The following is a 24714-nucleotide window of genomic DNA, read 5'->3' as shown; positions in this document are numbered from 1 at the left end:
GGGCACACGTATGGGCCCCAGCTATGCCTGTCTCTTTGTTGGCTACGTAGAGCAGTTGATCTTCCGTAATTACACCAGCACCACTCCCCACCTCTTCCTCCGCTACATTGATGACTGCATTGGCGCCACCTCGTGCTCCCGCGAGGAGGTTGAGCAATTCATCAACTTCACAAACACATTCCACCCTGACCTTAAATTTACCTGGACCATCTCTGACACCTCCCTCCCCTTCCTGGACCTCTCCATCTCCATCAGTGACGACCGACTTGACACTGACATCTTCTACAAACCCACCGACTCCCACAGCTACCTGGATTACACCTCTTCCCACCCTACCTCTTGCAAAAATGCCATCCCGTATTCCCAATTCCTCCGCCTCCGCCGTATCTGCTCCCAGGAGGAGCGGTTCCACCATAGAACACACCAGATGGCCTCCTTCTTTAGAGACTGCAATTTCCCTTCCCACGTGGTTAAAGATGCCCTCCAACGCATCTCATCCACATCCCGCACCTCCGCCCTCAGACCCAACCCCTCCAACCGCAACAAGGACAGAACGCCCCTGGTGCTCACCTTCCACCCTACCAACCTTCGCATAAACCAAATCATCTGCCGACATTTCCGCCACCTCCAAACAGACCCCACCACCAGGGATATATTTCCCTCCCCACCCCTCTCCGCCTTCCGCAAAGACCGTTCCCTCCGTGACTACCTGGTCAGGTCCACGCCCCCCTACGACCCACCCTCCCATCCTGGCACTTTCCCCTGCCACCGCAGGAACTGTAAAACCTGCGCCCACACCTCCTCCCTCACCTCTATCCAAGGCCCCAAAGGAGCTTTCCACATCTAAAGTTTTACCTGCACATCCACTAATATCATCTATTGTATCCGTTGCTCCCGATGCAGTCTCCTCTACATTGGGGAGACTGGGCGCCTCCTAGCAGAGCGCTTTAGGGAACATCTCCGAGACACCCGCACCAATCAACCAAATCGCCCAGTGGCTCAACATTTCAACTCCCCCTCCCACTCTGCCGAGGATATGGAGGTGCTGGGCCTCCTCCACCGCCGCTCCCTCACCACCAGACGCCTGGAGGAAGAACGCCTCATCTTCCGCCTCGGAACACTTCAACCCCAGGGCATCAATGTGGATTTCAACAGATTCCTCATTTCCCCTTCCCCCACCTCATCCTAGCTTCTAACCTCCAGCAACTCGATCCCCTGCCCTGTCCGGACTTGTCCGACCTGCCCAGCTCCTTTTCCACCTATCCACTCCACCCTCTCCTCCCTGACCTATCACCTTCATCTCCTTCCCCACTGACCTATTGTACTCTATGCCACTCTCTCCCCACCCCCACCCTCCTCTAGCTTATCTCTCCACGCTTCAGGCTCTCTGCCTTTATTCCTGATGAAGGGCTTTTGCCCGAAACGTCGATTTTGCCTGTCTTCGGATGCTGCCTGAATTGCTGTGCTCTTCCAGCACCACTGATCCAGAATCTGGTTTCCAGCATCTGCAGTCATTGTTTTTACTTCAGTGTAGCTGCCTGTTATCAACTCCAATCAGCCACAAGGGAAGGCAATGACTCTAAATTCATTGTAAGAAAACTCTTAAGAGGAGTTGGCTACAAAGTGCCTTCTGAAAAAAAACTACAAGTTTAATTTCCTATTGATTAGGACTTGTAGGTCCAATGTATTACAGCTAATAAGCACCACCTAGATCATCTGAAATTATTATGGAATTGATTTGGCTTCAAAACGTGATGTGGCTGATCACCTTCTGAATTTTCTTTTCCTCCCTCCCTTTCTGCAATCCAGTCTTGAGCCTGTAAAAGATGTTGTGGTGGGGGGTGGGGGGCAGTAAGGTGGGAGTAATATACTTTTGCGTTCAAATAGGGAGCTGCTGGTGAATCAGGAAATTTTAAGCACTCTTGCAGATGGATTGTCATTGCTGTATCGGTGCAGACAATACTGAGAAACACTCAATTCTTTCATCAGTGGCCAATATTCCATTAATGCAGTGCTGTCTAGTAGAAACCACTGACAAGTCAGAGGTGTATCAGGGGTGATATTTTAACCCCATCTCAGTAAAACATCTCATTACAGGTAGGTGTATTTCATGTGTATCCTTATTCCAGAAACCACCTACCATTCAGTAATAAAAACATTTACACACACAAATGGACAAAATCACTCATTTTTTTTTCATCATATATTTTAACCAAAAACTGAGGTCATAGTTTACATGTACACTGGAAAAAAAAAAAGAGTACGGAGATCAACAATAGTGTCTATTATTGAATTTTTATTTGCTGATAGGAATGTGTAATTATTCCAAACTATATTTCCAGCTAGCTGCACTTTGATGCATTGGGCAACATTTGATTTAATTCTCAATTCAACTAATCTGTGAAATCAAATGAAGGGGGATAAAGGATCAGAACTAATGTGTGGCATGGAATAACAAATTCCTTTGGCTGCTTCCATCAGCCTCCAGTGTTTCTATTAATGTCCCCCAAATACTGAGGCCTGTACTGGAGCACATTTTCACTGTTGCAGGTCAAATAAAGAGGGAGTAAACCTTGTACAAGTGCTGTAAAGCACATTCTACTTATACGTCATTTAACAGTAGCTGGTTGCAGTACGTCAGGAGAGAGAGCTACCTTCAGGCCACTGGTATTGGGCAAAAGCACCTGTAGATGAAGGTGTTCATTAGATAAAATTTCAGGCACAAATTGATCAAGAATCCTCTATATAAACATTGCACAAGTTCACAGAAAAAAATCCAGTAATTTAACAGTCTCGGTTCTGTATTATCAGAATGAAACAGCAGGTCATCGTTACCTTCAAAAACAAGGTTAAAGAAACTTTGAATCACAAGTGACCTCAAAACACACTCCTCCCCCAACGCAACCCAGTTCACAAACATGCTTGAGAGAAAGGCATGGGAGAAAGCAGGTTTTTCAACTGTTTTCCTATCAGCCATGATTGAATGGCAGCCCATTCAAATGGGCCGAATGGCCTAATTTCTACTGCTGCCTTATGGTCTTACAGTGGAGCTTTATCTTGACAGTACTCCTTGTGATGAAGGTTTGTTACAAGTTGTTGTAAAGCACCCCACCTCCTGAGCAAGGAGTAGCATAATGCAAATTTAAAATCCCCCAAACCCCCCAGCATAATTAACAATTCTTTGGGGTGTACAAGGAGCTTTCTATAAAATGTTTGGTTTCACTTTGCTTCCCAAAGACAGGAGTGGAATTTCAATACTCCAGTTTGAAGATTCAAACCAATCTGAGGATGGCTTATTGACAAAAGGTAGTGTGTTCCTGTACAAGTCGTTTCCTTTTCTGCAGAAATTCACTTCAGCATAATTAACTATACAAATTATGTCATGGATGCTACTCTGAAATCACTAGTGTAGATTGGAAGCAGACATCAGGTTCGGAGGAGAGAGAGGTTCAGCTATTACACTGGAGAGCTGCATTTGATAATCTACAACTATGCACTCCAGGTTAAAAGAATGTTACAATACTGGAAAGAGTGAATGCCTTTCTCTGGAATAAAGAGCCAGCAGTCGATGAGTGTATGTGGATCATCACAGCCCAGAGATACGGAGAACTATCCAACCATGCTCGTAGCAATATTAGCCTAAAGCACAGAAAGAAACAAACACAGTTTCAGGAATCATTGTTCCATTCAGCCCTTAGCCTCTTGAATTATCTGGGAGAAAGTCATATTTGTGGTCTTTATCTGACTTAAGTGCATTTCAATAGACTTAGATATTAGATGGAGTTTCTTAACAGTCCTTGTATTGGGTAGTGCTGCTTTCTATTTTGAGCCTTTTGTATTGGCAAGGCAAATAGTTCCATGCCTTTAACATGGAAATCAGTGTAACATCTGAGAAGCAGGTAGACCTTCTGAACCAACGTTCCCAGCAAAAAAAAAAGGAAACAAAAAGTTATTTTTAAAAAGTTAAAAAGGTAACTAGGAAAATGAAGTCCCACAGATTTCCCAAGCAATCAAGGGAGAGCCACGCGCATAAAGGCTCCCATAGCCAAGATGATCCCAATAGTATCACAGCCAATACCCTGGCAGTAGAATTGGAGTTTAATTTATTGTCACGTGTATTGACAAGCTAGGTCTTGCGAGCAGTACAGGCAGATCACAGTTAAATAGTATAGATAAGTAAATAATAGAAAAACAGCAAAAACACCGGTACAGACAAATTCTAAGAGTTTGAGAGTCCATTCAGTATTCTAACAGCAGGAGGGTAGAAACTGTTTCAAAACCGGCTGGTGCATGTTCAGGCTTCTGTACCTTCTCCCCGATGGTAGAGATTGTAGAAAAACATTGCCAGGGTGGGATGGATCTTTGAGAATGCTGGCAGCCTTTCCTTGACAGCGGGCCTGGTAGGTGGATTCTATAGATGGGAGGTTGGCCTTTGTGATTGTCCAGGCCGAGTTCACCACTCTCTGTAACCGTCTCTGATCTTGAATGGTACAGTTAGCATACCAGGTAGTGATACGTACAGATAGAATGCTCTCTATGGCGCATCTATAAAAAGTTGACAAGGGTATTCATCGTCATGCCAAATTTTCCTCAGCTGCCCGAGGAAGGAGAGGTTGTTTGGTCTTTGTAACCAGTGCGTCCACATGAAGTGTCCAAGGAAGCTTGTTGTTGATGACCATTCCCAGGAGCTTGACACTCTCCACACGTTCCACCTCTGTGCTGTTAATGTGTAGGGGAGCATGACTAACATCCCGCCAAAAGTCAATAATGAGTTCCTTCGTTTTGCTGTATTTGAGAGCTAGGTTGTTCTCAGTGCACCATTTTTCCAGGTCTTCCACCTCCTGTCTGTCGTCTGTTTTGTCACTATCTGAGATTCGACCAACTATGGTGGTGTCATCAGCAAACATTTAAATGGCATTCGGTGATGCAGTCATGGGTATACAGTGAGTATAGTAGGGGGCTGAGTACGCACCCCTTGGGGCTCCAGCATTGAGTGTGAGTGAGGATGAAATTTGTCCCCAGTCTTCACTGATTGTGGTCTGTGGGTCAGGAAACTGAGGATCCAGTTGAGGAGAGTGGGGCTTAGTCTGAAGTCACTAAGTATAGTAATCAGTCAAGGGGATAATAGTGTTGAAGGCTGAACTGCAGTCAATGAGTAGGATTCTTACGTAGCTGTTCTTGGTGTCAAGATGTTCTAGGGAGGAGTGAAGAGTAAGTGATATGGCATCTGACGTGGATCTGTTGGTCCACGTCCAATAGGTTGGGTTTACTGTAAAAGCATAGATCAGGGAATTGACCCACCACATTAAGCACTGCCCAGCATTTGTTATTCCTCTTTCCCCCAAGAGAGGCCTCACCCTCTTATCCTGTCAGATGAGATACGACTTGGAGGACTGGGCACCTTTATATATGAATGCTAAAGGTGCCTAATTTAGCAGTCATTGTTTAGTTGGTACCACCCTTGCTTCCAATTAAGAAAATTGTAGATTCAAGTCAGACTGCAGAATATAGACAGCTGATCTTAGTGCAGTGCTGGAGGAATGCAATGTTTAATCTAAGGTCCTGTCTACTCTCTCAGGGGGATGCAAAAGATTCAATGGCACTACTAGAAGAGCATGCAAGTTGTCCCCTAGCCATTTAACCCTCAAAAAAAAAAGGTTTCTGGTTTTCATCAGATCAGTTTGTGGGAGCTTGCAGTATGTAGATAGGGTGCTGCATTTCAAATGAAATATTTTTTTAAAAAATTTATTTCTGCAGCCATGCTTTGCACAAGTTACTGAAAAATGTAATGAAGGATAACAGGTATGAGCAACTTTGAATCACAACAGTAACTAGTGCCATCAAAACACACCCTTCCCTCAAAGTAACCCAGTTCACAAACAATATTGTACTTGTCTCAAAAGGGGATTGGAGGTCTCTATTTTCTGGGATTGTTAGATTTCATTTAGCTGCTCATTCTAAATGTAGGCTATTTACCAGACATGAGACAGTTATTGCAAAATTGAAGATCAATCCAAAAAGTAGACATTAAGCAATACACAAACCTATAGAGTGAGCTGTTAAGTGAGATATCATTACAAATTGTTTCAGAGTGTACTGGATCCCTAGTTCATTTTTGCTTGCAAAGTTGGTAGTTTTTCCATTCACATTTCTTGGGCATCCCAACCTGCCTTGTGACCCATTCCATTTTTAGCAATTGTTTTGATACAACCAACTGACTTGCTAGGCCACTTTAGAGGGCACGCGAAGAGTGCAATGCTGGAAAAGCACAGCCGGTCAGGCAGCATCAGAGGAGCAGGAGAGTCAACATTTCTAACATCATCCCTTCATGCTTTAGAGGGCAATTAAGAACAAACCAATTACCTTGCTATGGTTCCGCAGTCACATTTCATCCAGAACAATTAAGGACAATAGGTAATCTTTCCATAAAAAGGAAAGAAAATAACCAGTTGGATAGCAGCTTTAAAAAGGGCAACAATTACATTGGATCAATTTCTATTACAGCACACACCCAACTGGAGCTTTGACTTTGAAAGTCCCCTTTGCACTTCCAGCTATTGAGCACAGTAAGATGAGAGATCAGGACTCTTGGGGAGTCCTGAACAGTGACAAGGCAGATGGTATTATCAGGTAACAGGTGAAGTCTGTGTAACATATTTCTTTGATAAACAGATGGGGTATGATGCAATGACAATTACTGGTGTCTCGCCAGCAGATAGTTTATGTGCAGAGTAGGACGTCATAATTAAACGGTTTCAATAGTTGGGCATCTTTCAAAGAAGAGTTTAAATTGTTTGTTTGTTGCATTGAGTCAGAGGGGTTGTGTAAAATTTTGTCACTTGGCCCTCCTCAATAATTCCTCAAAATCAAGATTTGGCTAAAGTTTTTCCATGCCCACAAAATCCAAATTCCCTTTTCCTTATTACATATTAGGGTAGAGCAATATCAAGGGCTGTGTATAGTTTTCAGATGCAACCAGGTTGGAGGGCACAGGATAAATTAGACCAGGATAAAAATCTAACTTAGTCCCCATTCAAAAGCAATTCAATCCTTACTGTTAAGGATTTAATAAACGTGTAAGGTAAAGGGTTAAAAAATTGTGCAGAATAAGGGAAAAGGTGTTGTTTCTGTAAAAGCTTACATTATAAAATTAGGCTGTGCGTACCAATACTAAACAGTGAGAAGCGAAAACAGGTAGAATTATCTATGACTAATAGGACAGAGCAACCGTGTAGCAGGATGTACCAGTAACAGGAGAATAGTGTGCCAGTCGCAGGAAGGATGTGCCAAACAGATGGAATTTAGTTTGGCAGGATGATCACACAAAGACAGCAAACTATGCCAGGATAGTCACATATAAGGAATGAGATAAATAAGAGTAAGGGGCGACAGGCTTAGAGTAATGGGAGAAGTAAACATAGGCGGAGAGAAGCTAGACAAAGGTGGAGTGAAGCTAGAGCTTGTGATGGCTACGCGCTACAGCAAAAGTAACCAATGGGGTGAAAGGGGAGGACCGAGAGACACAGCTGAACTGCATAAATCAGAATGTAACTCTCAGATCAGGGTGCTGACTCGTTAGGCACCCATTCTTGCAAGTACGTATCAATAAAATTCGCTGCTTCAGAATTTGACTCGGACTGAAATTTATTAATGTGTTTCTCACAAAAAGAAACACTTATGTTCACATTTATAGTTGGAATTGTTAAATATGTTTACATATGCAGTGTAGAAAGTGTAGTGCCTTCACTGGTTGGAGGACATCATTGCAGTGAAATAAAATTACACAAATAGTTTCCATTATAAATTCCCCTTTGTCAACTATTTTTCATTATCAATATGCAAAGTATGTGCAGTCTAATTTTTTTTTTTTTTAAGATTAATAGATTCCAGTATATTGCAGGAGAAACAATACTTAAACAATACTTAAACCATCTTACAGTACTTTTCAATTTTAATGTCTCATTCAACTCTAGTTTTTACACAATTCTTTCCAAATGCAACTTCAGTTAGTTGGTTTTACAGTGAAAAATAGTGATTTCAAAATAATTGAAACTGATATTTAACAAATTCTTATTGCAACTATAGAGGGGTTTGGTGAGTGCACTCCTACAGTAGTGTGTAGCTTTGTTTAAATATTAGTGAGTTTTGAGAAGATTTGTAGCTCAGGTTGAGGTTCTGGATGTAGGTTTGCTCACTGAGCTGAGAGGTTCATTGTTCAAATGTTTTTGTCACTATACTAGGTAACATCTTCAGAGGGCCTCTGGATGAAGCACTGGTAGTGTAGCCCGCTTTCTATTTGTGTTTGGGTTTCCTTGGGTTGGTGATGCCATTTCTTGTTCTTTTTCTCAAGGGGTTTAACTATGTTTGACAGAGGGATTGGGACAAAGGTTGACCAGACTAATTCCTGGGATGGAGGGATGGTCTTGAAGACAGATTAAATAGATTGGGGCTTTATTCTTTATTATTTTTATTAAACAAATGAGAAGTGATCCTATTGAATCATAAAATTCTTCCATGGCCTGACAGGGTAGGTGTAGGAAGGATGCTTCCCCTGGCTGTAGGGTCTAGGACAAAGACAAAGACAAAGACAAAGACAAAGACAATCTCAGAATCAGGTCAATGCTATTTAGGACTGAGAGGAGAAGGAATTTCTTCAGAGAGTGGTGAATCTTTGGAATTCTTTATCAAAGGACTGTAAAGACTCAATAGTGGTGTATTTTCAAGACAGATTTCTACATACTAAAAACATCAAGGAATATGGAAGCTGCATAGGAAAATGTCAAAGACAAAATTCAGCGGGGACTGCACTGAACGGTCGCCTCCTGCTCTAATGTTCTTCAAAGTACACTGCATTTTACAAAAACTGTTTTACTGAAATCCTGGGTGTTTCATTTTAGGTACACCAGATAAAACCTTTTAGCCAAGAGTATTCAGAAAAGCACCTGGCCTTTCAGAACCTTCAAAATGATCTGTACAAAGAGGCAGGATCACAAAGATATTTACAAAAATCTTTTGTAAACCCATGAACAAAGCTGTAATTTGCTGAATGCAGTAAACAATCTGAGCAAGAAATGGCCTGAGCCTGTTTACATTCAATTAACAATTTAGAAATGCTGCTTCTAATATGCAACCATTTCTTTAACTGGTGGAAACATTATGGCTATTTGCAGAAAGCTTTCAGTGTTCATAGAAGACAACACATCTCATGCATCTGTTGGTGCTTAGGATTTATCACCAATTAAACTCAATCACTGCACAAGTTCACTTTGTTTCCAATAGTCACCTGACAATTAATAACCAGTGAATGGCCAAGAGGGCAGACTTCCAGATATGACTATTTCCTATGTCACCCACTTAGTAAGAAGTTGGAACCAGGAATTGGCCATTCAACCCTTCAAACCTGTTTTTGGATTGGATTACTTACAGTGTGGAAACAGGCCCTTTGGCCCAACAAGTCCACACCGCCCCGCCGAAGCGCAACCCACCCATACCCATACATTTACCCCTTACCTAACACTACGGGAAATTTAGCATGGCCAATTCACCTGACCCTGCACATCTTTGTGACTGTGGGAGGAAACCGGAGCACCCGGAGGAAACCCACGCAGACACGGGGAGAACGTGCAAACTCCACACAGTCAGTCGCCTGAGGCGGGTATTGATCCCGGGTCTCTGGCGCTGTGAGGCAGCAGTGCTAACCACTGTGCCACCGTGCCGCCCCTGTTCTTCCATTTTATTAGAGTAAAGTTAATCTGCATCTCAAATCCATTTTTCTAACTTTTCTCTGGGTCCATTGATAACATTACTATCTATAAAAAATGAGAATGTCAATTTTTTAAAAAAGGGGATTCAACAGATTTTAAGGGAGATCTTCAAGGCAAGGAATGTTAGCTCTGGATAATCAAGCACCTTAAATCAGGTATCAGAGGTGCCATCATTCAAATGAAGCAGCAAACAGAGGCCTGTTGAGGTAGGTGTTAAAAGAACTGACTCAAAAAGGGGAACAGAGGGAGCTCTCATGCATGGCCTGGGCCAACATTCCTCCCTCATTCAACACCAATGAAAATAGATCAACTGGACACATTTCATTTCTGGGATCTTAAACGCAGACACAGTTGCAGAATTATTTAACTAATTACACATGCTAAGGAAACTCATTGTATTAGAGGCATGAAGAAGCTCGATGTAAATAAAAGTCTTCCCTTCTGGAAGATTGTTGAGGGAACATTTTGGAAAAAATACAGAGACCTAAGGGGATGAAGGCATTAACCTAGTCAATTGGAACCTCCAGCTCACAACCTGATCAAAAACCATTGATTTCAAGTCCTAGTTATCCTCTGCATTATCCAGATAGCTAATGCAAAAGATTAAAATCAACCGGCTAGTTCTTCTGTTTGGATTTCACAACAAGCCGCAAGTCTGCAGTTTGGTTTGTAGTGAGCTCCCTTCAACACAGGCTCTGCAAACAAACGAACGTTACCATGGAAACACTCCGCCACAAACTATTTAAAAACATGTCACATGCTTCCCATTCCAATTTCACTCCAGGTCAGGTCACTGGATAATTTACAAATGTTAAGTCCAACAATAATGTTAATCTATTTGCCTATTTAGATCGATCCAGTTTCGGACACTTTCTGACAAAACGGTAAACTTTGCACTGCCTTTCCAGTTTTTCATCTGAAGAAGTTCTGTTAAAAAATTTTAAACCGCAGGTGATTAAAAAATCTGAAAAAACCCAGCTCCATGCATTTTAGATGCGTTTGTAATCCGGGTCACTATTTTCGAACTTCACACAAATGCTGACAGCTTGGGTTGGACAATGATCTCTATACATTACGAAGGGGAAAGTGTTTTTATAAAGACACCTCAAACACCAGGTTCCCATTCATGCAAAAAACATTTGGTGAGCGTCTCGAAGGAGTATGTGCGGGAAAGGCAATCCCAGTCAGCACTAAAGTGGAACAGCATTCATGCCGAGACCTGGAGTAGACAGTACTGACCCACTCAGATGGCAGCTAATTAAAAAGATGTGTTATATAAATGATTTTTTAAAGAACAAATTGCATGACAATGGGCACAAAAGATATCCTCAGGTTGGAGATAAATATTCATAGTTGATTTTAGGTCTCTGGGGAGTTGGGAGAGGGGACAATGTTTACTCATCCAGTCCTTTAAAGATAACCTAGGAGCCCTTATTTATTTAATACCACATTAAATACAACTATGCTATAAATAATAATTCTAATTTTCATATTTCCAATCAGTAATGATATTTCACTATCAACATGCTTTTTATTTTGGGAATATCCCACTCAGACTGGATGTGGCGGTAATGGTAAACTGGCAGTACCAAGAGATGCAGTGATGTCGAGGGCTAGTTTTATATAAGGAGATATTTTTAGTAAAGAAACTATGCTAAGGGTACGAGATATAGAAGCTGTATTTTTCTCTTGCTGCTTTTGCATTCCATGTAAGACTGCCTTGAATTGGTTCCCAGGTTGGGAATTCTAAAATTGAGACATTGGTAAAACAGGAGCCAACATAGGTCAGCAAGGACAGGTAATGGGTGAATGCAATTTGTTGCCAATTGGGACACAGGCACAATTTTGCATGAGTTCAAGTCTCTGGAGAGTGGGAATCTGGGAGACGAGCCAGAAAAAAAAAACAAAAATCGCTGGATTAATCAAATGTGGTGGCACCAGAAGCATGGGTTAAAATAGCATAAACAAACAAATCTACAGAATAGGATTAGCCCATAGAAATTGAAGAAATATAGCATAAGAGTGGACTGCACATTTCCAATCTTGAGACAAAATTGAAGCTTTTTCTCCCCCCAAAAGCTGGGACCCCCACTCAAGTACATGAGGGGACAACCACACCTGTCCTTTTCTATCAGAAGGTAGGAGAAACAAAAGGAAATGTCAATAAAATTACAGGTCAGTTACATGTTTGGATTGTCCACAACTACTCAGCTTTTTAAGATGGCATCGGTGTATCTCAAGACAATGGAGTACAACCAGGGTGTATCACCATTTATGTATTTGAACATTGGAGAGCGGTAGTCCCTTCCACAGCTAGCACAGATGAACCATGTTGATCGGAGATGAACTGCGGTGATTTTCATTCTGTTGGACTCCTTTCTTTTGTCCTCTACTTGTCTCCAGGCTCTGGTCAGTCAGGATGCCCCATGCGAAGACTCCCAATCCCAAATCAACTCAGTTTTGTTCAGACATCCTTGCATCACTGTTTCTAATGGAGAGCTCACCACAGGGCACGTCTTTGAGGATGCAGCCATCATCCATTTGGGCCACGTGACCCAGCTGTCAGAGCTACCATTGACTTGAGGGCGAGAAACCTGCTAGAATGCTGGTGGACTTCCACATTTGGCACTTTTGTTGAGAGTAGCCAATATTCTCCAGGAGGCAGTGCAGGTGGAAGCTGTTCAGGTTAATTTCTTGGGATGCCAGCATAGTGCCATCAACAGACAGCAATGCATGGACAAGGATATGCACACATTGGTCTTGACACAATCTTGCCAAGTTGAACAGCTTGCCATCAGCTTTCATATAGGCAGACACTGAGTCAAATGAACAATAGCAACATGGAGAAAAATAGGTCAACCAGTTGGCATTAAGTCACAACACTGCTTTACACCACTACTGATCTGAACAGCCTATTATGCTTCATTGTAACTGACAAAAATGTGCATGTTCTTGTGGAACTAGTGCCTAGGAGTCCGAATGGGATAGGTGACACCATTTCACTGACCTTCTATTCAAAGAATGTGTAGAATGCATTGAGCTCATCAGGTAGGAATGTATTGTTGCGAGATTCTGTTAGAGTTTGCTTTGTAGCCCATTATGTCATGTACGCCTTGCCACAAACAATGTGTGTCCATGCGGTTGGTCTGGGTCTCTAGCTTATTTCAGGCTCCTACGTATTAACTACACTTCTTCCTTCAACACCACAATTCCAAACAAAGTCATCTCCAAACTCAGACCTAGGGCTGGATCCTCTACTTCCTGACCCATAGACTGCAAGTTAGTAAAAGGCAATAACATGTCCTCCACAACAATTCCCAACATGGATTGCAGGTGGAATACCACTGTTTCCTGGGCATTCACCTCTGCGTTTGCTGATGACATTGTTGTAGGTCAGATCTCAAAACAGCGATGAGACAGTGTACAGGAGAGACAGAGTGCTTAGCAGCATGGTGTGGAAAGACAACATTAACAAAACAAAAAAGGAGCTGGTCATTGATACTCTACTTCCTGAAGTCAATGATGCTGAGGTGGAGATGGTCAAGAAAGTCAAGTTCCTGGGAGTGATGATCTGTCCTGGTCCACCCATGTCGATGTGACAGTCGAGAAAGCACAACATCTCTACTTCCTCAGGAGGCTAAGGAAATTTGGCACGTACATAAGGACTCTTATAGATTCACCATAGAAAGCATGGATGCAGTGTGGTATGGCAACTGCACTTCAAGACCACCAGAAACTACACAGTTGTGAACACAGCCCAGTCCATCACGTAAACCAGCCTTCCTTCCGTTGACTTCATCTATACTTCCTGCTGCATCAGGAAGCCAACCAAGATAATCAAAGACCCCTCCCACCCCAATTATACTCTTTTCCACCCGTCAGGCAAAAAAAAAAGTACAACATTTTGAACACGTACAAATAGATTCAAGAACAGCTTCTTCCCTACTGTTAGACTCTTGAACAGACCTCTCAAAATGTTAATGTTGATCTTTCTCTGCACTTTCTCTGCTGCTGTATCAGTAATCTGCACTCTGTTCGGCTACCCTGATGCACTTTGTATGGTACGATCTATCTGTATAGCATGCAAAACATCACTTTTGGTATGTATGGTTGGACTGAAGAGTCATACAGCATGGCTACAGACCCTGTGAGACAACAAGAAAATCAAATGGTCAGCCATTTTTCTACAGCAGTTTGAAGAGTTTCTCTATGAATGAAATCAAAGAGAATGACCTCACAAAGTGAGGTCCACAAAGGCAATGTGGAGTGGTCTGTGCAGTCTCGGGGACTTCTCCTGTAACTGCCAAAGTTACAAACCTAACCTGTCAAAATGCTAGCTCAGAAGCTGCACCGAGACTCAAGCTTGATGGAGGATGCTAGAATCTAGCAATCTAGTCACAGCAATGAATGGAGAGACCTTCCCTGGAATGCTTAAAGTAATGCCTTGTTACAGGGACTAAAATCCTTGTTTTTAATACAAGGTGACTGCATTTGCACTAAAAACATGTCATGAGACAAATCTTTCCTTCCAGACACAAAGTTCATAGAAATGCTGGTTTCCCCAGTTTGACAATTGGGGGTAGAATGCCATAATTTCCTGGGCAGTCACCTCCAGCAAGATGGTCAATGGCTTTGTTGAGCTCTACTACGGTGTGCTGTGGTCCAGCTGCTCCAGGTAGCAAAATCTGGAATAGTGCTGACAGCTTATTTCATGACAACATTCTCCATCGGATAGAGTTTGTGCTCCAACCACCTTTCCATGTGCTTGTTCAGTTCATCAGGTTTATTAAATATTAGCAACACCTTGAAGCTGATATCTGCCCACCTTCGGCTGCAGGTGACTAACATTTTGAACATGTGCCTGCTGTAGGTAATCTGTCATTACTAGGGATACAGTAAAAATATGGAGCAGGGACTTGCAAATATCATAGCGACAACAAACATCCAGTAGCAATGCTCAAAGGATTATTTTGGATTCCTGGAAATTGTGTCAATCAGTTGCTGGCATTCAGCCACTAATTCCAATTAACCTCTACCAGAGCCAGAGGTCTCCTTTCTTGCAGGTTTAGGACTCTGCTAGTTAAATCAGTTAAACATAGCAGCAATGTACCAGTCACCTGGAATGTGAACTCATCGTAGACCATGACAAAGGAATGTTATCACTGGGTCAGAACAATCCTACCTCTAGATCAGAAGGGCAGGTTCAAGTCTCACCTGCTCCAGAGATATGCCAGAAGAGCTCTGAAGGTATTTTAAAAAGTATCTAGACCAAAACAAGTGTGGCTATTGTCTCAGGTCTATCACTGCTGGTGGAGGTCTTCAAAATATTCTCTTGGCAAGCACCAACTGCCTCCTGGTCATTGATGAGCTCTCCTTGAGGTAGGGTATCAAGTATCAATCTCTCCACCCTTCAGGCTCTCTGCCTGTATTCCTGATGAAGGGCTTTTGCCCAAAACGTCGATTTTACTGCTCCTCATATGCTGCCTGAATTGCTGTGCTTTTCCAGCCCCACTAATCCAGAATCTGGTTTCCAGCATCTGCAGTCATTGTTTTTACCTATCAAGTGTCTAGGCCATAGATTCTCTTGACAACACTGAAGCAGCCACACATCATGGGTGTCCACTAGTGTTTAGACCTGCACACTTTCCATCCACTGTTTGTTCTTTATGTTGAGAGTTTAATACCACACACTGCCTTCAGACATCTGTAGAACTACCGCTTTGAGCGGTGGAGGAGCTTCCAGTCAATTAAAACTGTTAGGTCCTATTTTCAAACCTGTTACCATGTTGCTTTGATAGAGAGATAGAGGTGCTCTTTTGCAGGGACCTTCTATGGTGGTCTTGAGGGTTTACCAGACATTATAGAAACAATATTAGTTCCTAGTGGCTGGAGGATGAGGGGTTAGCATGAAGACTAAGCTGTATGAGCAGAAATAGGCCGTTCAATCCATCAAGTCTGCTCTGCCATTCAAAGAGATCATGCCCAACTCCACTTTCTTGCTTTTTCCCCCATAACCCTCAATTCCTTAACAAATTTTATTAATCTGTGTCAGTCTTGAATACACACTAATATACACTATGCTAAAAAAAATTCCACAATTCACTACCTGCAGAAGAAATTCCACCTCATCTGTCTTAAATATGCAACTCCTTCCTGTGAAATTACACCCTCTGATCATAGAGCATTCCACTGCAGTACAGGCAGTTTGGTCCTCGATGTTGATCCTAGACTTTCCAACAAGAAATAACCTTTCCACGTCAAACTGAATTGAGGCATTGTATGAGAAGGACTGTCAATTTGGGGCCTTTAAGCTTTCAATTTCATTTTCTTACGCATTGTTTCTATTGCTTTGGCTATTTAGGAGCTGGGCAGATGGAGGTGGGTGGTGGTTAGATAAGCCAGCAATGGATCCAGCAGTTAACAGTACTTATCACATCGTTGGTGACATGGATGTCTGTGGTCCCTTGTGTGTTAGATATTGTCAAGCAAGTGCCATTATTCACACAATTGGTGCTGCCACAAGATCTTGTGCTTGTTTCTCTGGCAACATAGGGTTTTGGTTATGAAAAGACATTCAAGATATTCTATTAAGAGGAAGACTGCTAGAAATTGGTTCCCCATGGGAGACTGGTGAGCATGGTTAGATCTCATGGAATACAGGGAGAACTCGCCATTTGGATACAGAACTGGCTCGAATGTAGAAGACATGGAGGGTTGGTTTTTCAGACTGGAGGCCTATGACCAGTGAAGTGCCACAAGGATCGATGCTGGGTCCAGTACTTTTCATCATTTACATAAACGATTTGGATGTGAGCATAAGAGGGATTGTTGGCAAGTTTGCAGATGACACCAAAATTGGAGGCGTAGTGGACAGTGAAGAAGTTCAAAGTTTGTGAGAAGATTTGTAGCTCGGGTGCTCGTTGTTGTGATTCTGTTCGCTGAGCTGGGAATTTGTGTTGCAGACATTTCGTCCCGTCTAGGTGACATCGACCTGGACCCAATATACCGATCACTGCAACGGACAGCTGGAACTGACAACCGGAAGCGGCAGATTCAAACCACTACAAATGCTGGAGGAAAGATCACAGAAGCGCTTCACAGGAGGCTCCCAAGCACTGAGGATGTCACCTAGACAGGGGACGAAACATCTGCAACACAAATTCCCAGCTCGGCGAACAGAACCACAACAACAGTGAAGGAGGTTACCTCAGATTACAATGGGATCTTGATCAGATGGGCCAATGGGCTGAGGAGTGGCAGATGGAGTTTAATTTACATAAATGCAAGGTGCCACATTTTGGGAAAGCGAATCTTAGCAGGACTTATACACTTAATGGTAAGGTCCTAGGGAGTGTTGCTGAACAAAAAGACCTTGTAGTGCAGGTTCATAGCTCCTTGAAAGTGGAGTCTCATGTAGATAGGATAGTGAAGGCGGCATTTAGTATGCTTTCCTTTATTGGTCAGAGTATTGAGTACAGGAGTTGCGAGGTCATGTTGCGGCTGTTCAGGACATTGGTTAGGCCAATGTTGGAATATTGCGTGCAATTCTGGTCACCTTCCTATCGGAAAGATGTTGCGAAACTTGAAAGGGTTCAGAAAAGATTTGCAAGGATGTTGCCAGAGTTGGAGGATTTGAGCTATAGGGAGAGGCTAAACAGGCTGGGGCTGTTTTCCCTGGAGCGTCAGAAGCTGAGGGGTGACTTTCTGGAGGTTTATAAAATCATGAGGGGCAATGGATAGGGTGAATAGGCAAAGTCCTTTCCCTGGGTTTGGGGAGTCCAGAACTAGAGGGCATAGGTTTAGGGTGAGAGGGGAAAGATATAAAAGAGACCTAAGGGGCAACTTTTTCACACAGAGGGTTGTACGTGTATGGAATGAGCTGCCAGAGGAAGTGGTGGAGGCTGGTACAATTGCAACATTTAAGAGGCATCTGGATGGGTATATGAATAGGAAGGGTTTAGTGGGATATGGGCCAGATACTGGTAGGTGGGGCTAGATTGGGTTGGGATATCTGGTCAGCCTGAACGAGTTGGACCAAAAGGGTGTTTCTGTGCTGTACATCTCTATGATTGCCTAATTGCTTTCCCTACTCATTCCTTGCCTATCACTTGCAAAGTTTTGTCCTCCCAGACTCTGTTGATGAAACCGCCACACAGAATCAGTTTGTCACCCATTGGGGCTCAGGCTAGGGATTAAGTTCAGTAGAATTCTTCCTTGGTCCTGTCCAAGGACTCAACTGTCAGAGCATATGCACTGATGCCAGCAACATGCCAATTCGGATTGGGAGTTGTGTAGTCATGAGGCACAAGCTAATTTATGTCAAAGCTCATGCTGAGGTGGTACTGATCCTCTTCTGGAGGCCCTTCCTGCCACCTTTGCTTCAGTTAGCTTTCTTCTGCCTATCTTTCTTTGGGCAGCAATATAGATGCCAAGATGCCAGAGTTCCCAAGCTCAGACAGCAGTTGTCACTCAGTACTGTCACTGTTGGAGTTGTCCATGAAAATCTTGATATTCCAGGCTCCAAACTTCATTTTGAAGAGTGGACAATAAGAGTTTTTTTTGGGTAAACCATTGCTTCCAACTATCACATGTCTCAGGAGAACAGAACTTTGGTACAATGGGAAAGGGTTCCCCCGACAACTGGGGATGAGGCTGTGCTTTGAGACAGCATCTCTGCAGAGGCCAAGCCTACCACCAATTCACAGGAGACCCCCTGCCCTGGCTTATAGCGTCATAAAGATGTACAGCCTGGAAACAGACCCTTCGGTCCAACCCGTCCATGCCAACCAGATATCCCAACCCAATCTAGTCCCACCTGCCAGCACCTGAGTGACCAAAATGGAAAACGCTCATTCAGGAGAGAACCAAATACATGGAGACATTCATTTTGGGAATGTGCAGAGGTGAAGTTGAGGCAAAGAGAGTACAGAAACCTTGAAACAACTCCAATCCTTCACCTATCACCTGCCCTCATGTGGCAGAGTCTGCTGATCATACTGCATTAGTCAGCCACTTCAGAAACCACTGAACTGATGTGAAAGCAAGTTATCCTCAACCCTAAGCGCATGCCCAAGTGGACTGACAGTGGAAACCATTTGCAGTGATCATATTTTAAAAATCTTGCATTTATGCAGGGTCTTTCATGACCTCAAGATGTTGCAAAGCAGTTTACAGTCAATTAAATACCTTTGAAGTGCAACTACTGTTGTAATGTAGAGATGCATTAGTCCATAGTTAGTGCATAGTAAGCTCCCACTAACTATGAGAATGCCTAGATTACCTACTTGTGTGATACAGGTTGAGCGCTAAATGTTATCCAGAATACCATAGAATTTCCTCTTTTTAAATTGTGTAATGAGATCTTCCTGGTCTGCCAGAGAGGGAAGGCAGGGCCTGCATTGAGGGTCTCATTTGAAAGATGACACCCAGTGCAGTACTGTCAGGGGTATCAGCCTGGATGATGTGTTTCAAAAGAATGTGAAACTAACATTCTGACCTGGGGTAAGAATGCTACAACTAAAGACTAATATGAAAAAGGAGCTGACAACAAAGCTACTGTAATGAAGATTTAGCAATCGAACCAGATGCCTCTAGGGCTGTTCATTATCATTCTAAGAGCCTAAACATACACAGCCCTGGTGCTTTAACTGCACTGCTGCTGTTATCTAGACACTATCAATTTCCTTGGAAAGTTGTAAAATTTTTGGGCTGTTGATCAAAAGCCCAAGCAGTTCATCAAGTCTTCAGTCAAGATAATACTTAATCCTTTAAAGGCCCAAGCAAGGCGAAGAGCCTCTTTTTGGACTACTTTTCTGAAGCACCATGCTTTATTTCGGGTCACGCTGCTTCCAGTGCCAGTGACCTGAACCAGAGATGAAAAGGTCAAGGATACCAAGAGCTTATGGTACCTTAATAGACCGAAATGCCTTTATAGGGGTTGGGTTTGAAGGAAGACCTTATCCTTTATTAAATACAGAAGCAAACCTCGAGGCTTGGATGAATGAATCTGACATTGTAGAATCTTACAGCACTAAAAGTAGTCATTTGGTTCATCGAGACACAGTCAGCAGAATGAATGCCAATTGAACTGCTTTTTCTCTACAGTCCTGCAAAATACTCCCGAGTCTAATAAATGAAATATTTATGACAATTCAATTTGTTCTGAGCCAGGACTACAGTATCACAGTGGGGCAGCATGGTGGCTCAGTGGTTAGCACTGCTGCCTCAGCAGCAGGGACCTGGGTTCAATTCCAGCCTCAGGTGACTGGAGTTTGCACATTCTCCATGTCTGTGTGGGTTTCCTCTGAGTGCTCTGGTTTCCCCTCCGTCCAAAGATGTGCAGATTAGGTGAATTGGCTGTGCTAAATTGGCAAAAGTGTTCAGGGATGTGTAGGTTAGGTGCCAGAGCCAAGGATAAAATATAGGGTAAGTGGAATGGCTCTGGGTAGGTTACTCGGAGGGTCGTTGTGGACTTGGGCTGAAGGGCCTGTTTCCACACTGAGGATTCTATTCTAGTCCCAGTTATTCCCCCCGCCAATACTAGCAAAAAAAGATTCACAATGTATGTTAAATTCTGATCTTATAGTCTGCTCCCACCTATAGCCCAATTCTATTGCAGCTTGATAAAGGTATCCCAAGAGGAATAACCTTCAGAATATGGATTTGAAAACTGCTCACATGCTTAGTTTCCAGGTGAAAAGCTGGATGTAGGTAGATAATTTAAGTCATTTAATACTTGGCAAAATAAATCATTGGAGGCCAGATCATTTCCCTCAACTTACTACTTTTAAAAAAATCATTTACAGGATGAGGATGTCATTGGCTAGGCCAGCATTTATTGCCCATCCCTAATTGACCAGAAGGCAGTTAAGAGTCAACCACATCACTGTAGGCCTGGAGTCACATGTAGGCCAGACCAGATAAGAATGGCATTACTGTCACGACCTCCCCAGGCTGACTAAAGTAACAAAGACTGTCCTTTACAGTTCACAAGACTGACTTGCATAAAATCAAAGCATCCCGACAGTACAGAAATAGGCTATTTGGCCCATCAACTCTACACTGACCCTCCAAAGCGTATCCCACTCATATCCACATTCCATCCTATCCTGTAACCCTGCATTTACCATGGCCAATCCATCTAGTCTGCACATCATTGGACGGAGGGGAAACCAAAGCACCCAGCTGACACTGGGAGAATGTCTGTGTGGAGTTTACACAGTCACCCAAGGTTGGAATCAAACCCAGGTCATTGGCACTATGAGGCAGCAGTGGTAACTACTGAGTCACTGTGCTGCCTAAGTTTTAAAATGGAGATAAGATACCTCCCATTTAGTTGCCAAGTCAGAAGTTCCTTCTTTCCCTATGAGTTATTTGAATTTAGCCATCAAATCACTGGAGGTTTTCCTTCAGCCCTGCCAATCATTAACAGATCCAGTAATTAAGACTGCACACAGCTACATCACTATTGCTAGGCTCAAAAACTATTTCCTATAATAATCACGGAGTAAATAACTGGGATTGGTTTTACACTATTCTGTAACTAGCCTCCACTCACGATCATGCTGCAGAAGGTATCCTACTTGTATTGGGGGGCATTGCTGAACTTTTAGTTGAGGGTTCTAACTTCTGTTTGCTACAATTCATCGAGACCCTGTTTACTGAATAAATACACTATTCACCATTCGTCCCATCAGCTGACAGGTAGTATGATTTCTCCACTTTTGAAATAAAAAAACTTGTGCCATGAAAAATATCCCCATTCTCAGTAACAGACTGTGTCATGGCTGATTTAATCATATTAGCTAAAACACCCTGGAAAGGAGCTTCCTATGGTTACCCTCGGGTAAATCACAGCAAAGCAAATAGAACTGTAGAAGTGTGTTCATTTAATTCTGTGACAAATGTCAAAAATTAGAAACAAAATGAGAATTCCTTAGTTATTGACTAATTCCTTATACCCTTAGCACATGGTCAGATATAGTGTACAGACAGACAGGAAGGCACTTCAATGGTGACAGCTCAGTTTTACAGTGCATTAGCTAGGGTACTGTCTCCCCTTCTTCTGCTTCATTGGAGTATTAACAATTGAGCCATTAATGGGGGGGGGGGGGGGGGGGGGGGGGAAGAGCGCAAGCTGGAAATTCCTCCTCATCCTCAACACAGGCAGATCTTAGATGTTAATTGAAAGGAATTTTGTACCATTGAACAAGAAATTTCAACACTCCTTTGGACAACACATTCCAAAACCCATGATCACTTCCTTGTAGATGGACAAGAGCATTAGACATATGGGAACACCAACATCTGCAAGTTCCCCTCCAAGACATTCACCATCCTGAGTTGGAATTAGATGACCGTTTCTTCAGCTTTGCTGGCTCAAAATGCTGGAACTTCCTCCCTCATGAAATGGTGGGTCTACGTACACCACATTGCAGTGGTTCAAGAAGGCAACTCACCACCACTTTCTCAAGGGCAACTCCAGATGGACAATAAATGCTGGTCCAGCTAGTGATGCCCATATCCCAGGAGTGAATAAAGGCATTGAGACGACAGGAGATGGGTTACACCACAGGATCCTTCACCTCTAACCTGCTTTTGTAGCTACAGTTCAGTTTTTGGTCAATGATAATTCGAAGGATGTTGGAAGTGGCAGATTCAGCAAAAGTAACGTCAAGGAGCGATGGTTAAATTCTTAGAGTCTAGAGTCAATGTACAGCACTGAAACAGACTAGTCAGTCCAATTCATCCATGCTGACCAGATATCCTAACCCAATCGAGTCCCATTTGCCAGCACCTGACCCATATCCCTCCAAACCCTTCCTATTCATATACTCATCCAGATGCCTTTTAAATGTTGCAATTGTACCAGTCTCCACCACCTCCACTGGCAGCTCATTCCATACACTTACCACCCTCTGCGTGAAAAAGTTGCCCCTTAGGTCTCATATCTTTCCCCTCACCCCAAACCGATGTCCTCTAGTTCTGGCCTCTCCCACCCCAGGGAAAAGACTTTGCCTATTTATCCTATCCATGCCCTTCACGATTTTATAAACCTCTACAAGGTCACCCCTCAGTCTCCAATTCTCCAGGGAAAACAGCCCCAGCCTATTCAGCCTCTCCCTATCGCTCAAATCCTCTAACCCTGGCAACATCCTTGTAAATCTTTGAACCCTTTCAAGTTTCACAACATCCTTTCGATAGGAAGGAGACCAGAATTGCATGCAATATTCCAAAAGTGGCCTAACCAGTGTCCTGTGCAGCTGCAATATGACCTCCCCACTACTATGCTCTGACAAAAAAGGAAAGCATACTAACACCTTCATTATCCTGTCTACTGGTGATTCCACTTTCAAGGAGCTATGAACCTGCACTGCAAGGTCTCTTTGTTCAGCAACACTCCCTAGGACCTTATCATTAAGTGCATAAGTCCTGCTGATTTGCTTTTCAGAAATGCAGCACCTCACATTTATCTAAATTAAACTCCATCTCCACTCCTCAGCCCGTTGACCCATCTGATCAGCATCCTGTTGTAATCGAGGTAACCTCCTTCGCTGTCCACTACACCTCCAATTTTGTTGTCATCTGCAAACTTACTAACTATACTGCCTATGTTCACATCCAAATCATTTATATAAAATGACGAAAAGTAGTGGACCCAGCACCAATCCTTGTGGCACTAGAGATGATCATTGCCTGGTACAGTTGTTAATTGCTATGTGTCAGTTCAAGCCTTGGTTAGCTCGAGGTTTTGCTGCATTTGGACACAGGCTGCTTCTATTCCTGAGCAGTAGCAAATGGTGCTGAAAATGGTGTAATTTTCAGCAAACATCCCCACTTCTGACCTTATGAAGGAGGGAACGTCATTGATGAAGCCACTGATGATTGGACAGAGGATAATACCCTGATGAACTCCTGCAGAGATGTCCTGGAGCTGAGATGACTGACCAACAACCACAACCATCTTCCTTTGTGCTAGGTATGACTCCAGCCAGCAGTTTGCCCTCAATTCCCAGTGACTCTGGTTTTGCCATGGCTCCTTAATGCTGCATTCAACTGCTGAATTCATCCTCAGTCACTCTCACTTGAACCATTTGACTCATTTGTCTATTTTAAATGAGTCGTCAAATTTGGAAAAGAATTTAAACAGTGGAATGCAAACTGGATTATAATTACAATATTTTTTTTTAAAATAGGTATAAATCACGAAGCATGAGCAGTTTACACAGCTAAGCAAAATTAACTTGTTAATTTGGGCAAAGTGGTTCAGCCCCAGCATGTGATGAGGTGAAAATATCTGAATTGTTTGAGGCGATTTGTACATCTAGATTAAAAAAAAACTTAAGCTACACATGGATCGGAGAAAACATCAACACAAAGGCTTTTTTGAGGTGATGCAACACAAATGCAATAAATAAACAGACATGCATTTAAATGTTTTATTAATTTAAAAAGGACAAGAATAATCAGGAAAGATAGTAAGGGATATGTAAAGAGATTTGTTTATCAGGTATTAACTTCCATTTAAATAGATAGACTATATTGTTAGTACTTAACTGTCAAGTCACCCATTTTCTTAGCCAATGCTGGTGACATCGAGCAACCTGGACAGAGACATCACTAAGCTTCAGAATGTCAGCTGCCACTGATTTCATGCCTGCAGCTCAACAGTTGTTTATTCAACTCCCTCACACGACCAGGCTCAGCAATGTCTGTAAACCACGCATTGAAGTAGTCGTCATCAGGGACTCCTATTAAAAACCAAAGTGAGCTCCAAGGTAAAATTTCAAGGCTTCTAAGCTCAAAACGGAGCAAGAACAATTATATAGCCATTCTATTTCTGACATCCTACAAGTGTATGTGTTACACAACAGGTGGGGTGGGGGGCGGGGGGGGGGGGGGGGGGGGGGGGGGGGGTGGCTGGGGATACAAAGAACAAAAAAAAAGTTAT

At 42.9% G+C, this 24714-nt stretch overlaps 1 protein-coding gene across 6 annotated transcripts in view; it reads right to left on the bottom strand.

The window, feature by feature from the left end:
• The window catches only part of LOC122543359 (cysteine/serine-rich nuclear protein 2-like), a 73104-nt gene that overhangs the window by 41805 nt on the left and 6585 nt on the right, over positions 1–24714 (bottom strand). For 4 of the 6 annotated variants that reach the window (XM_087985529.1, XM_087985526.1, XM_043681968.2 and 1 more), the window contains one exon: positions 24321–24514. The exons of 1 other annotated variant lie outside the window; for it this stretch is intronic. The gene's annotated coding sequence lies outside the window, so the exon portion shown is untranslated. The remainder of the gene's footprint in view (positions 1–24320; positions 24515–24714) is intronic. One more of the 6 variants, XM_087985527.1, reaches the window with a different exon arrangement.

The sequence above is a fragment of the Chiloscyllium plagiosum genome, unplaced genomic scaffold, assembly GCF_037043375.1.
Source record: "Chiloscyllium plagiosum isolate Xiang-an unplaced genomic scaffold, Cpla_swu_hap1 HiC_scaffold_53X, whole genome shotgun sequence".
NCBI classification, from domain to species: domain Eukaryota; kingdom Metazoa; phylum Chordata; class Chondrichthyes; order Orectolobiformes; family Hemiscylliidae; genus Chiloscyllium; species Chiloscyllium plagiosum.
This window is presented reverse-complemented; position numbering and strand designations above follow the sequence as displayed.